The sequence below is a fragment of the Saccostrea echinata genome, unplaced genomic scaffold (assembly GCF_033153115.1).
Source record: "Saccostrea echinata isolate AGI-Se365-2 ecotype Australia unplaced genomic scaffold, CSIRO_AGI_Sech_v1 ptg000046l, whole genome shotgun sequence".
In the NCBI taxonomy this organism is placed as follows: domain Eukaryota; kingdom Metazoa; phylum Mollusca; class Bivalvia; order Ostreida; family Ostreidae; genus Saccostrea; species Saccostrea echinata.
In genome coordinates, this window is record NW_026889795.1 from 3706524 (window position 1) to 3720000 (window position 13477).

The following is a 13477-nucleotide window of genomic DNA, read 5'->3' on the forward strand; positions in this document are numbered from 1 at the left end:
TAGGTCATGGTGACCTACTTTTATATTGACCTACTCTGAAGACCCAAATCTATTGACAAAGTTTGATGATTCTTAGCCAACTAGTATCCAAAATATTTAATTATAGTAATATAAATTGAGAAGTAGGTCACAGAGACCTACCTTTCAGTCAACCTACAGCAAGGACCCAAGATACATCAACTTACAAATTTTGATGGATCTAAGCCAAATAGTAGCCGAAAATATTAAATACAGCCATAAAACTTCAAAAGCAGGTCATGGTGACCTACTTTTCAGTTGTCATACTCCAATGGGCCAAGATGCATCAACTGACAAAGTTTGATGATTCTAAGCCAAATAGTACCCGAAAAATATTAAATACAGCCATAAATTTTCAAGAGTAGGTCATGGTGACCTACTTTTCAGTTGTTGTACTCTGAGGACCAAGATGCATCAAATGACAAAGTTTGATGATTCTAAGCCAATTAGTACTCAAAATATTTAAATTAAATTAATTAAAGCCATAAATTTTCGAAAGTAGGTCATGGTGACCTACTTCTCAGTCGACCTACTCTGGAGACCCAAGATGCATCAACTGACAAAGTTTGATGATTTTAAGCCAATTAGTACCTGAACTATTTAATTATAGTCATTTAAATTGAAAAGTAGGTCACGGTGACCTACCTGGTACTATTCAGTTGACATTTTTTGAGACCCAAGATGCATCAACTTAGAAAGTTTTATGATCATAGGCCTTAAAATGTCCAAATTATGCCTCTAAAACACTTTGAAATCGAATGCCTGCAAAGTTCAAAAAGTAGGTCACTGTGACCTACATTTTAATAAATATGTTTTATGGCCCCAAGATGCACCATCTTACAAGATTTAATGATTCTAAACCTCTCAGTATTCGAATAAATGACCTTAATTGTTTTGAAAAAGATTAGCCATAAAATTCAAAAAGTAGGTCAAGGTGACTAACTTTTTAGTGGACGTACTCTGAGGACCCATGATACATCAACTGACAAAGTTTGATGATCATAGGCCTTAAATTGTTCAAAATATGCCTCTAAATCATTTTGAAAATGAATGGACACAAAATTTAAAAAGTAGGTCACCCTGACCTACTCTTGAGTCAACATGATATGAGATTCTTAGATGCATCAACTGACAAGATTTGATGATCTTAGTCCTCATAGTAAGCAAAATATCAACATTTTAATAAAATGTAATTTTTGGTCAACTTTGAAGTGACCTTGAGACCACGCCCTTTGCCCCAGGTAAATCCCCATGCAAATCTTAATTTACAACATATCCTCATCCTTTTGTGTAAGTTTGGTGTAAATCTGCCCAGTGGTTCTTGAGAAGAAGATTTTTTAGCAACCAGTACTTTTGTTTCTATTTTCCTAATTATCTCCTCTTGTTTAAGGTTCACAACCCTAGTTTTAGTATAAACGGGAGCCCTTGGGCCAAGGATACCCTGTGACAAATTTCACAATAATTGGCCAAGGGGTTCTTGAGTTATGGCCCATATTTTAAAAAGTTTACGTACACCGCATAAATGGCCATAGCATTAGCTCTTTGAGCCTTTGGCTCATAAGAGCTAACAAAGCAGAACGAACACCTGTTTAGGTGTACTAAGCTCCATGGGTATTTGTCATAAGTGCATCAATTCAGACTTCCAGATTGTTACTTGGCTAGTGCTACCTTTAGATAACATTTGTCTCTAGGTGGAAATTGACTCGGCAAAATGCGACATCCCATTGTTTAACTTTTGTAAGGTGACAAAACGCCTATACTCGATTTCACGGATACAATGATACCCCGATTTCAGGGACTATACGCGATTTCAAGGATAAAACCCGATTTCAAGTATTCTCTCCAACCTGTTTGAGCAGCAAAAAATAATCTATTTAATAAAAATTACCTAGCCATACACTGTTTTCTTGAAAGTTATTGGCATTGGATTAAATCTGTGATGTATAACATCAAAAGAATTTTAGGACATTTTTTTCTTACTCAAATAAAGCCCCATCCCAACTCTCATTTGTAGCCCATCCTTAGCCCATTGACTGATATGTAACATGATGCTGAATTTCAGTTAAACTAATGTTGGTACTTCTGTTCTTGAGAAAATAATTTATTTTCAGAACAGTAATATTGCAGGATCTAGTTTGTTCAAATAATGACCATTTACATATAAAGTGTGAGTCACAATGGGTTATTAATATATTCTTGATGTAAACCATTTTCTAATACAATGGGCTGTGTCATTTTCTTTCATTGATTCAGAGTAATCAAATAATTCACAATATATAATTACACATCATGTAACTAAAGGCTGATTTGGGAATGTGTAATGATCAATTGGTAAAATAAAACCACTGTTATATTCACTGAGGTTACAACTGTTAAAGATCTTTTCATGTAATTATGTATTAAAGCTCTTAATCTCAAACAACCTTTTCGCTTGACAATATGATAAAGGCATAATAGTTATTTTAAACCATGCGAGTTATCTCTCTTATCAGAGGGTTGTTAAACCTTAAGTAAAACTTTTAATCCATAATATAGACCTTGTTCATAGGCATTATTTCACCAAAATTGTTTGTTTACAGTTTTTTTTTGCCATGTGATATCATTCACCAATTGTAAATACTTGGTTTCCATTCAGGATACATTTCATATCTCAAGTTTATATTGCATAAAACAGAATGCTGAATGTTGTCACAGAGATTTTTTTCACTGGAGTAGCCCTATTGCATAGATCTACTTCAAATTATTATGTTTCCAAATCTTTATAAAATAACCATGAATTATGCAGATTTATTTCAAAATAAAAAAATCTAAATCTTTTTATTAAATTTAAAAATAAATTCAAGCCATTCAAGAGTACTTGTAGATGTGACATGGTCTGGTGGTGCAGTCCATAGGTAGGTAGACCCCAGTTGATGTCTTTCTTGTGTACTTGGAGGTCCACATTGTTCCAGGGTACTTCTTGTAGACGGGAAAAATGCTTGTGGTATCCATGGGTAGGTGGACTTCCGCTGAGGTCTTTCTTGTGTCAGTGGAGGTGCTGTCCATTGGTAGAAGGACTCCAGTTGATGTCTGTCTTGTGTAATTCTAGGTCGAGGCCATCCCAGGGTACTTGGAGAGAGAAGACAGTTGGAGTTTACCACTGGAGGGAGCAGAGGTAATGGAGACATTGGAGTCAGTCCCACTGTGGGAACCGCTGTGAAAAATAAATATTTTAACATATACTGGTACCTTGAATCAGTTGCATGTTATAGAATTAGTGAGATTAATTCAGTCTTGAAATAAAGATAAAACTTTTACAATAACCATTCATTAACCAGAAGTCTGTGAGCCAATGCTCACTAGTAATACCCCTGCTCTTATGTGAATATACACTCTCATATATGGAGAGACATGGATAAACAGAAAGTTGATATTGCATTTGTACAAAAATGAATCATACCATACAGCATGCAAAACTAAAGAGTGTGCTAAAATTTTAAGAATCTATGTTGAGTTACTTCTGAGAAAAATATGAAGGAAGTTTGGTATGGACATATGCACAGATAAACTGAATATGACATCAGATTTGTACAAAAATGAAATCCCACCATATGGCATGCCTAATAAATATTGTAATGATAAAATTTCAAGTATCTGTAGTAGTTGCTTAGAAATCACCATGACGGCGAATATTTGTTACGGACAAACAGACACACAAACAGCTAGACGTACGCACAGACAAACAAGGGTGAAACAGTACATGTATACCCCTTCCTTTGGAGTAGGGGAATAATGGTTGTATTATGCTTTTAATGCATGTCAATTTTTTTCTTTGGTATTAATAATAAATATTTGAATTTTCATTTGAATCCTCTTTTCTAGATGAACCCTAGTTGTGGGGGTCATGGTGAACAAATATGAATCTAGATTACAATTACATGCTTTCTTACTGATATAAACAATTGTGGCCCTGGTATTCTTTAGAAGTTAAAATTATGTTTGAAAATGTTTTTTTTTTCTCAATAGATATCCAATACAAATAAATACCACTAAGCCACAGGCACTAGATGTTGTACATATTTTTCTTTATTAAAAAAAATTAACATGGGCAAAGACGATGCATGAGTATATGTGCAATGAAATTCAGTTAACCATGTAGATTTCTAGATTTCCCCACACCTGCTACTGAAATGTATAACATTCCTTAGACAAGAATTATGTTATTTATATCAACATGTCAACAAGTCCAAAATATGTTCTGTACAGTATGTTGTATTCACTGAATAAAACATACTAGAAATTCACAAGATTATATTACGACAGAGCTTTGATCATCACTGCATCCTAACATAGAGATTACCGAACATTCTAAAAATCAACATATTATTCCTAATTCTACCACATTTATTGCCGAGATCAAAGAAATGCCATGGACAATTATTCTCCAATAAATCATGAACATCATCAAAAAATTATCAGATCAGAAACACATGTCAAACCTGTACAGTTGAAATATTTCACTTAGAATCTAATACTTATTTAAACCATATCGATGTGTAGTCTTACGCAGTTTAAACAGTATGTATTGCCTGAAACAGCTGATAAATATCTGTTTTTATAGTCAAGTGGGGCTGTTCCACCAACCTCACCACATTTACACTCCGTGATTTTACAGATAAAGCAATGAAATAGACAACTGATTGTAACAACTGATTGTAATTATACATTCATAAAAATTACTCAATACATGTTACAAACAAATTTATAAATAATTAAAGGATATTTTTAATCCAACAAAAGCTGAAATCATCTGCATTTTATGCAACCAATACACAAGTAAACAAACAAATTGACCCTCTGGTGTTAAATGGAACTGCAATATCGCAACATGGTGACCTAATTTGTTTCTCTACAGAGGAAACAATCAACATTATTTTAGAGCTGTTAGTAGAATAGAAATAAAGTCCTTGTTTTCATGAATGATGCAGGATAACCTCCGAGGTCGAAAAATGTCTGAAATATAAAAGACTCGGCTAATGCCTCGGCTTTTATATTTTAGACAACATTTCTCGACCTCGGAGGTTATCCTGCAACATTCATGATAATGCTGACTTTATTTCTTAAATCTTAACAAACAAAAGACCCCATAATCAAATGTATTCACTACTTTTAAGAATGTTTATGTGAATGTACAGTGACATCAGTGATCAGACATGTACAAACTTGTGCTAGAACATGTAGAACAAACATATATTTTCCTGACTTCACAAACTAAATAGAGAGCCAGTGTGATTAAAAACAAACAAATAATTCATAAAGGACTTGTAGTTACACTTTTAATACAAGGACTATATACTGTAATTCTTTATATATTAATGACTTAAAATTATACCCTGAATACAATAGCTACAATAAACATAATTCATAAACTACTTCTAATTATATACGGTCAAGTCCAAGTTATTTGTTTAAGATGTGTTCCCAACAATCACATCTATTTTTGTAATGTTTACATATTTGTCATGTTTGTAGATACATGATAAATTGTAATACAAAACCTTAAACGAAACACAATGTAATACTTACTTGTATCTGTCAAAGAGTCCCTGTGTACCACTCTGTATATGTTTACTGTGTTGTCCGAGGATGACCCTACCCACAGTAGGTGTGTGTTATCATCATAACTCAGGCCCACTGGTCTGTTTAGTATCCCCTGATGTGGTGTCTGTATCTGTGACAGGAAGTTACCATCACAATCAGTCATATGTACTGAGTTAGTTCTAGAATCACACACCAGGATGTGTGACAACGCGTCTGTACAGATTCCACATGGTGACAGTGGTAATCCTGATGGAGGTTCTCTGTAGGAGAAGCGATGATTTCCTCCCCGATCTGTCACCACTACAGCTTCATGGCCATAGTCAGACACAATAACATCTCCATTATGGTTCTCTGTGATGTAGACAGGCACTATATACAGTCCCAGACTTGTGATGGTGTGGTTGCGCTGTATGGTCTGTATGTATTCTCCTGTGGAGTTATAACGGACTACCGCGCCTGTACTTGTACGATTAGTGTAGTAATACATCCCGACCAGCAGGTCTCCAGTGGAGGGGGAACTGTAGACACACTCTGATATCCATGGTGCTGTGTACTTTATTAATGTAGTCTTTACTTGATTATCTATAGACAGTTTGTTAATGTTATACTCCCTGTCTATATAAATTAAATCACCGTCATTGTTCACAGTGTGTACTCCCCAATCACTACTTATATCTGTCAGATGATGTAGTTTATCACCTGCTGTGTTTGTCAAGATGAGATTGTCTCTATCACTGATCCAGACCCGGTCTGATGATACACGGGAAATGTGACTACCACCACGAACACCTGTCACTGTGACAGATTTCTGTAACACTAATCTATACATCATTTACAGCAGACATTTATTTAATCTGACTTGTAGTTTTCTTGTGGTTTATCTTAATAACAGAGTCGTGTTGATTTCCTTCTCTGAAAATCACAACATTGTACTATAAATATCTACATCATTCAGTAACATTTCTCTTTTTACAATATACATTTAACCAGAAGTCTCTGATGAGACTGTAGCTCTACTGGTCTGTACATATAACAAAGGAAAAGTAGCACTTGGATTTGAAACTTTGCAACACGCAGCAATAAATAGAATAATGTATCTTAATGTAGTCTACTTGTGCGCTAAGTTATATTGAAATCAGACCAAAACTGAATGAGGAGTAGCATTTTAAAGGAATTTCATAAAAATTTCTATTTTTAGTAACCATGGCAACATCGTTCATCGAAATCAAAAACCGATGCACTAAATTATGTATCTTAGTGTAGTCTACTTGTGTGCCAAGTAATATTGCAATCAGACCAAAACTGTAAGAGGATTAGCATTTTAAAGGAATTTCACAGAAATTTCTATTTTTAGTAACCATGGCAACACCGTTCATTGAAATCAAACACTGATGCACTAAATTATGTAACTTAGTGTAGTCTACTTGTGTACCAAGTTATATTGAAATCAGACCCAAACTGTAGGAGGAGAGGCATTTTAAAGGAATTTCACAGAAATTTCTATTTTTAGTAACCATGGCAACACCGTTCATCGAAATCAAAAACCGATGCACTAAATTATGTATCTTAGTGTAGTCTACTTGCGTACCAAGTTATATTGAAATCAAACCAAAACTGTAGGAGGAGTAGCATTTTAAAGGAATTTCACAGAAATTTCTATTTTTAGTAACCATGGCAACACCTTTCTGCAAAGGCATGGAACTGACGAAGTTCAGATTCTGTTACATGTTGACAGCATTTATGTTGTCAGGGCAGAAAGTCTAGATAAAATTTTGTTTTATGTGTTCATTGTATTTGTAAATAACATCATGCACATGTAATGTACTTTATTTTTTAGTTTATCAGTTAACAGTATTAGATCTTTATTGAAAATTTTTTGGACAAGTGAAGTTGAAGATCGGACAAGTAAATGTCTTGGTCACTTGTCCCAGTGGACAAGTAGGAAAAAAAGTTAATGTCAAGCCCTGGACTAAACAAAACAATAGTTCTAGAACACTATTACTTAACACATTTTACCCCTCCCCCCCCCTCACACTGGCCTCTCTTGGTCTTTCAAGATTATTTATTGTACAAACATATGGTATTTTTGTCCCATTTTCATATATCTATAATTTAAAAGTTTACTTGACCATTAAAAACTTAGTCTATGAAAGTACCTTTGTATTCCATTTATAAAATTTCTTCTATAATCCTGTTATTCAATTGACCTTTTAAGTTACATTATTTACAATAATTAAAGGTCATAGGAAACGATTCTTAACACTAGGATTTCACTTTTTAAACCTAAAGCTATATATGAAAGAATGTTAAATTATGAGCAGTAGTATTTTTTTTACCCTTGTTCTACTGAAAAATAAAGGTGAAAACTTTTCCACTTGTTACTTTTCCTACCTGCTTATCGTTCTTGATTTTGTTGTTTTATGACATCACAAGAGCCCACTGACGTAAACAGAGCATTAGACTAATGTATTTCTACCATATTTTATCTAGTTAATTTAAGCTATTTTTGTAAATATAAATGTGTCTATGCTTTCAGATGAGTTATCTGATTTCGTAGTTCAGTCAATTCAGCTTGAGCGAGTCCTTAATAAGGCACGGCAACTCAAAACTGGAACTTTTTATCGGAGGATGATCCTGATGAACATCCTATATAAAATTACGCTTAAATTAAGCTACAACTTCGATTACTTACTCTACATCAAACCTTTAGAAACCAAAAAATATTTCCCTGTTTAATACACATATACGACATACCAAGAGGATTTCATCGTCATTAAAAAAAGTTATTAAGTCGTTTTTTATTCCAAGAAAAATCGCATAATGCAACATAAAATGGAGCAATTTAGTAAAAGTGATCTTTTCTGCTTAGAATAAAAATTTTGATTAAACCTATAATATTCTCTTAAAGAAAGATATATGACACGTATGTGGGGAATATCCCTAACGTGAATCCCCAAAATAAGTTCACAGGGGCCAGTGGTATTGAAGTCCATGATAGGCATGATAGGCGCGAACCAATGAAAATGTCAGCGTATGTCTTCCCCGATCCGAAACACACTGTGACATATTGCTGTAAAAACGATATAGCAATAGAATCCCTGAGTTTATGACATGACCATATTCTTCTATTATATATATATATATATATATATATATATATATATATATATATATATATATATATATATATATATAAGAAGAAATGTTGAGCCCAGAGCGAATGAGATTGTTACGATGCCGATACTTTGTGCAGTCACAGTTTGACTCGACAATATCGATTTTTGAAATACTCGGTATGTAGTAAGTAAACAGTACAGTCTGTGATCAGTTTGCAAATCCATCCATCATTTGCGAGATTACAACTTTAATATTTAGGTTCTTTTAATAGGTAATAAAACTTTTGAAATTATATCCTTTTCAAAAAAAAAACCCGTAAATATAATACACACTGGAAAAATAAATAAATACATGTAGATTTGTATACGATGATAAGTAGTGATCTTTGATAAATATTTTAACAAATTGTCGGGAAAGATACCTACCCTCTTTTTTTTGGTATTTTATGTATTAAATTTTACTAATTTAAAAAAAAAATGTCGATTTCTAATTCATTCTAATTCATTCAATATCTATATGTGGTAGAATCCTTATTCTTCATAGAAATATTTCCACATGTTAGAGCTGCCCTTTTTTTTTTTATACATAGGCCTACATGTTTAAACGTCGTTTGTACTAACTCACATATATACAAGTTTACGAATAGTTCTTGCCAGAGTTGTTTTTAACCCAGTTTGTAGTTTGTTTAAAAATGACACGATTATCTCAAGAACTTTCAATTACAAAAAGAAAGAAATAACAAGGGGGGGGGGGGGGGCGCAGAGATCGGGTATTAGTGGTGATGTTGTACATGAGTAAGTGAATATAAAGACTGTCAAATGATAAGAATTGATTAAACTGTATAAAAGAGTAACACAAGAAATTTTTTTCTTGTTTTTTTTTTAAAACCATGTGATACAACACAGCAGGTACGTATCGTTTGTCAAAAAAAGTGTCATCCTAACAGTGATGGACTCTGTGTGAAAGTAAAACTAGGTTGTAAATAAATGATTTCATTAAAACAACTGCCCTGGTTATGAAAAATGAATTCATTCTCTCTCTCCCTCCCTTCTTTCTCTCTTCAGATCGCTTATTTTTCTCAATAGATCGAAGTGTCAAACGATGAAAATTATCACATTTTGACTGATAAAACATGCAAACATCTTGCAAATATGCAATGGAATTTTTAAAAAGAAATACTAGCCTGTTTGAAGATCGTATATTTATACAAGGTCTTAGCCATGATTATGATATTCTTTAAATTAAGCTGCAAAATGATATGATAGTTTGTAAACATTGCATAGCTTTGAACAGCGACTGGGCCTTACTGACGTCATATGCTAAGGGAGATGAGCAACATAAGTCAAAGTGAATTTTCACGACTCAGTAATTTTGATCGACTGTGCTTGTATCTATCTTGCGTAAAAAATCCAAAAAACAATTTCAGTCTTATTTTATCAGCTCAGATAAACTTATTCCCGTATTTAACTCAAAATGTTCTGGTAATTGTCTCCTATGACCTTTAACTATTAAAGGTGAATAGCAAAGGGGAATATCTTCTTTCAGTTGAAATTAATACATTGACCAAAGGGTACAGCATTTCAAAATCTGGTAAAAACACCTCTGCTTATTACAATTTTATATAGTACTCTATTTGCCTCCAAGATACCCAGGAGCAGAGAAGAGTTTCAAGGAAATAATCCACTTTCACTATAGATTCAATATAGTCCCAACCTAATACCAAAGCCCCTGACCCAGGGGCTAAGATATTCACAATTTTGGAAGAAGGCACTCTTGCTCATCATAATCATGCACTTAGTACGCTTCCTTAATAACAAATGGCAGAGACGATTCTCAAAGAAACAATGCATTTCTACTATATATTCAAAAGAGCCTTACCCTAACACCAAAATCCCTGACCCCGGGTTATGAATTTTGAAAAAAGATGTTTTTGCTCATCATAACCATGCAATTGTTTTTTCTGTTAAATACCCCGAGGCAGAGAAGAAGATTTGAATTTTAAAAAAATGCATTTCTATTATGTATTAAATAGACCCCTCCCAAAAATGAACCCCTGTGCCTGGGGCCAAAAATTTCACAATTTTGTAAGAGGCACTCTTGATCTGGGCCATGAATTTCTAAATTTTGGTAGAGGGCTCAATGCTTCTTACAGTCATGCCAACAGTTTGACTGCTTGATGTCCAGGAGTAAAGAAGAAAATTTTTGAAGATTGCATTAATTTTAGTGGTTTGGGTCCCACCCCTCAGGTGGGGGGGGGGGGGGGGGGTCGGAGGGGCAGGGACCATGAATTCATAATTTTTGCTTCCTTTCATCCATAGATGCTATGTTTCAAAATTGGTTGAATTTGGTTGAGCGGTTTCAGAGAAGTAGCTGAAAATGTTCAAATGTAAAGGCACAGTGCACAGCGCATGACGATGGACAAAAACAAGATAGCAATTGGTCACCTGTCAGTGAATAAACTCGGGTGACCTAATAATTAAGTTACAACATTGTACTGTTCATGCTTAAACTTTTCTGATGATATTACACATTTAATAGATAGGTATGATGTAAAGTTATATAAAGTAACAGAGAAATGTATACCACACTGATTTCAACTGTACAGCTTCTATTCATCTTGTTTCTGTGTTCTGTGGAAAGAAAACAAAGAATATTATTATTCACCATTCTTACAAAACATATATATTCTTAAACATATTGTAACTAATTAATAATCCCTTAGGATAAGGTGAAGCTTTTCTAATTCGCGAAAATTGCCTCTTCACTTTGAAATTACAAAATTAAAATCTTTTTTTTTATTTCTTTAAGCCATACTTTAAAAATGATGTATTAAGCAAGAAGTCTGTGAGCCAATGCTCACTAATAATACCCCGCTCTGATGTGAATACACATGTTCAGTTATGGACAGACACAGTGATAATCAGGAAATTGGCATCAGATTTGTACAAAAATTAATCCCAACATATGGCATGCCTAAACAAAGAGTTTGTTAAAATTTCAACCAACTGCAATGAGTAGTTGCTGAGAAAACTGTGACCAAAATTTATTATATATGGTACGGAGAGATGCACGGATAAACAGAAGTTGATATCAGATTTGTACAAAAATGAATCCCACCATATGGCATGCCTACACAAAGAGTGTGCTAAAATTTCAAGCATCTGCAATGAGTAGTTGCTGAGAAAACTGTGACCAAAATTTGTTATGTATGGTACGGACAGATGCACCGATAAACAGGAAGTTGACATCTGATTCGTACAACAAGAGGCCCAGGGGCCACATCGCTCACCTGAGCACTGTGGCTAGGAAAAAAGGAAAAATCAGTTTAGTATTGAAAAGCTTAAATGCATAAGTGGTCCTTACCTACCCCTAAGAGTGAAGGGGGGGGGGGGGGTCATAATATGAACAAACTTGAATCTACACTAACTAAGGATGCTTACATAATTTTTTTGACTAACTGTGACTTTTTTCTCTACAAGTTTGAACTTTCATTGTGGCCCCACCCTACCCCTGGAGATCATGATTTGAACAAGCTTGAATCTACACTATCTGAGGATGCTTCCGTATAAATATGACAAACCGTGGCTTTGCTGTTCTTGAGAAGATTTTTAAAGATTTTTCCTATATATTCCTATGTAAAACTTTGATCGTTCAATGTGGCCCCACCCTACCCCTGGGGGTCATGATTTGAACAAACTTGAATCTACACCACCTGAGGATGCTTCCACATAAATATGACCAATCATAGCTTTGCTGTTCTTGAGAAGAAGATTTTTGAAGATTTTTCCTATGTACACCTATGTAAAACTTTGATCGTTCAATGTGGCCCCACCCTTCCCCCGAGGGTCATGATTTGAACAAACTATAATCTACACCACCTGAGGATGCTTCCACATAAATATGACCAATCACTGCTTTGCTGTTCTTGAGAAGAAGATTTTTCCTATGTACACCTTTGTTAAACTTTCATTGTCCATTTAGGCCCCACCCTACCCCCGGGGGTCATGATCGGAACAAAGTTGAACCCACACCACCTGAGGATGCTTCCACATAAATATTACCAATCATTGCTTTGCTGTTCTTGAGAAGAAGATTCTTGAAGATTTTTCCTATATATTCCTATGTAAAACTTTGATCGTCCATTGTGGCTTCACCCTACCCCCGGGGGTCATGATCTGAACATACTTGAACCCACACCACCTGAGGATGCTTCCACATAAATATTACCAATCACTGCTTTGCTGTTCTTGAGAACAAGATTTTTGAAGATTTTTCCTATATACACCTATGTAAAACTTTGTGGCCCCACCCTACCCCCGGGGGCCATGATTTGAACAAATTTGAATCTACACTACCTGACAATAATTCCACATGAGTTTCATCTTTCCTGGCCCATTGGTTCTTGAGAAGAAGATTTTTCAATAATGCCATTAATTTTTTGCTATTTCGTAATTATCTCCCCTTGGAGGAGGGTTGGGCCCTTCATTTGAACAAACTTGAATCCCCTTCACCCAAGGATACTTTGTGCCAAGTTTGATTGAAATTGGCCCCGTAGTTCTGGAGAAAAAGATGAAAATGTGAAAAGTTTACGACAACAACGACGCAGATGCCGACAGACAACACACAAATTTTGATCAGAAAAGCTCACTTGAGCCTTCGGCTCAGGTGAGCTAAAAATGAATCCTACCATATGGCATGCCTAAACAAAGAGTGTGCTAAAATTTCAAGCATCTGAGATGAGTAGTTGCTGAGAAATCTACGA

General features: G+C 34.6%; 1 pseudogene; it reads right to left on the minus strand.

The window, feature by feature from the left end:
* Window positions 1-1809: 1809 nt before the first annotated feature.
* Window positions 1810-13477, minus strand: part of LOC133201952 (uncharacterized) — a 29998-nt pseudogene continuing 18330 nt past the window's right edge.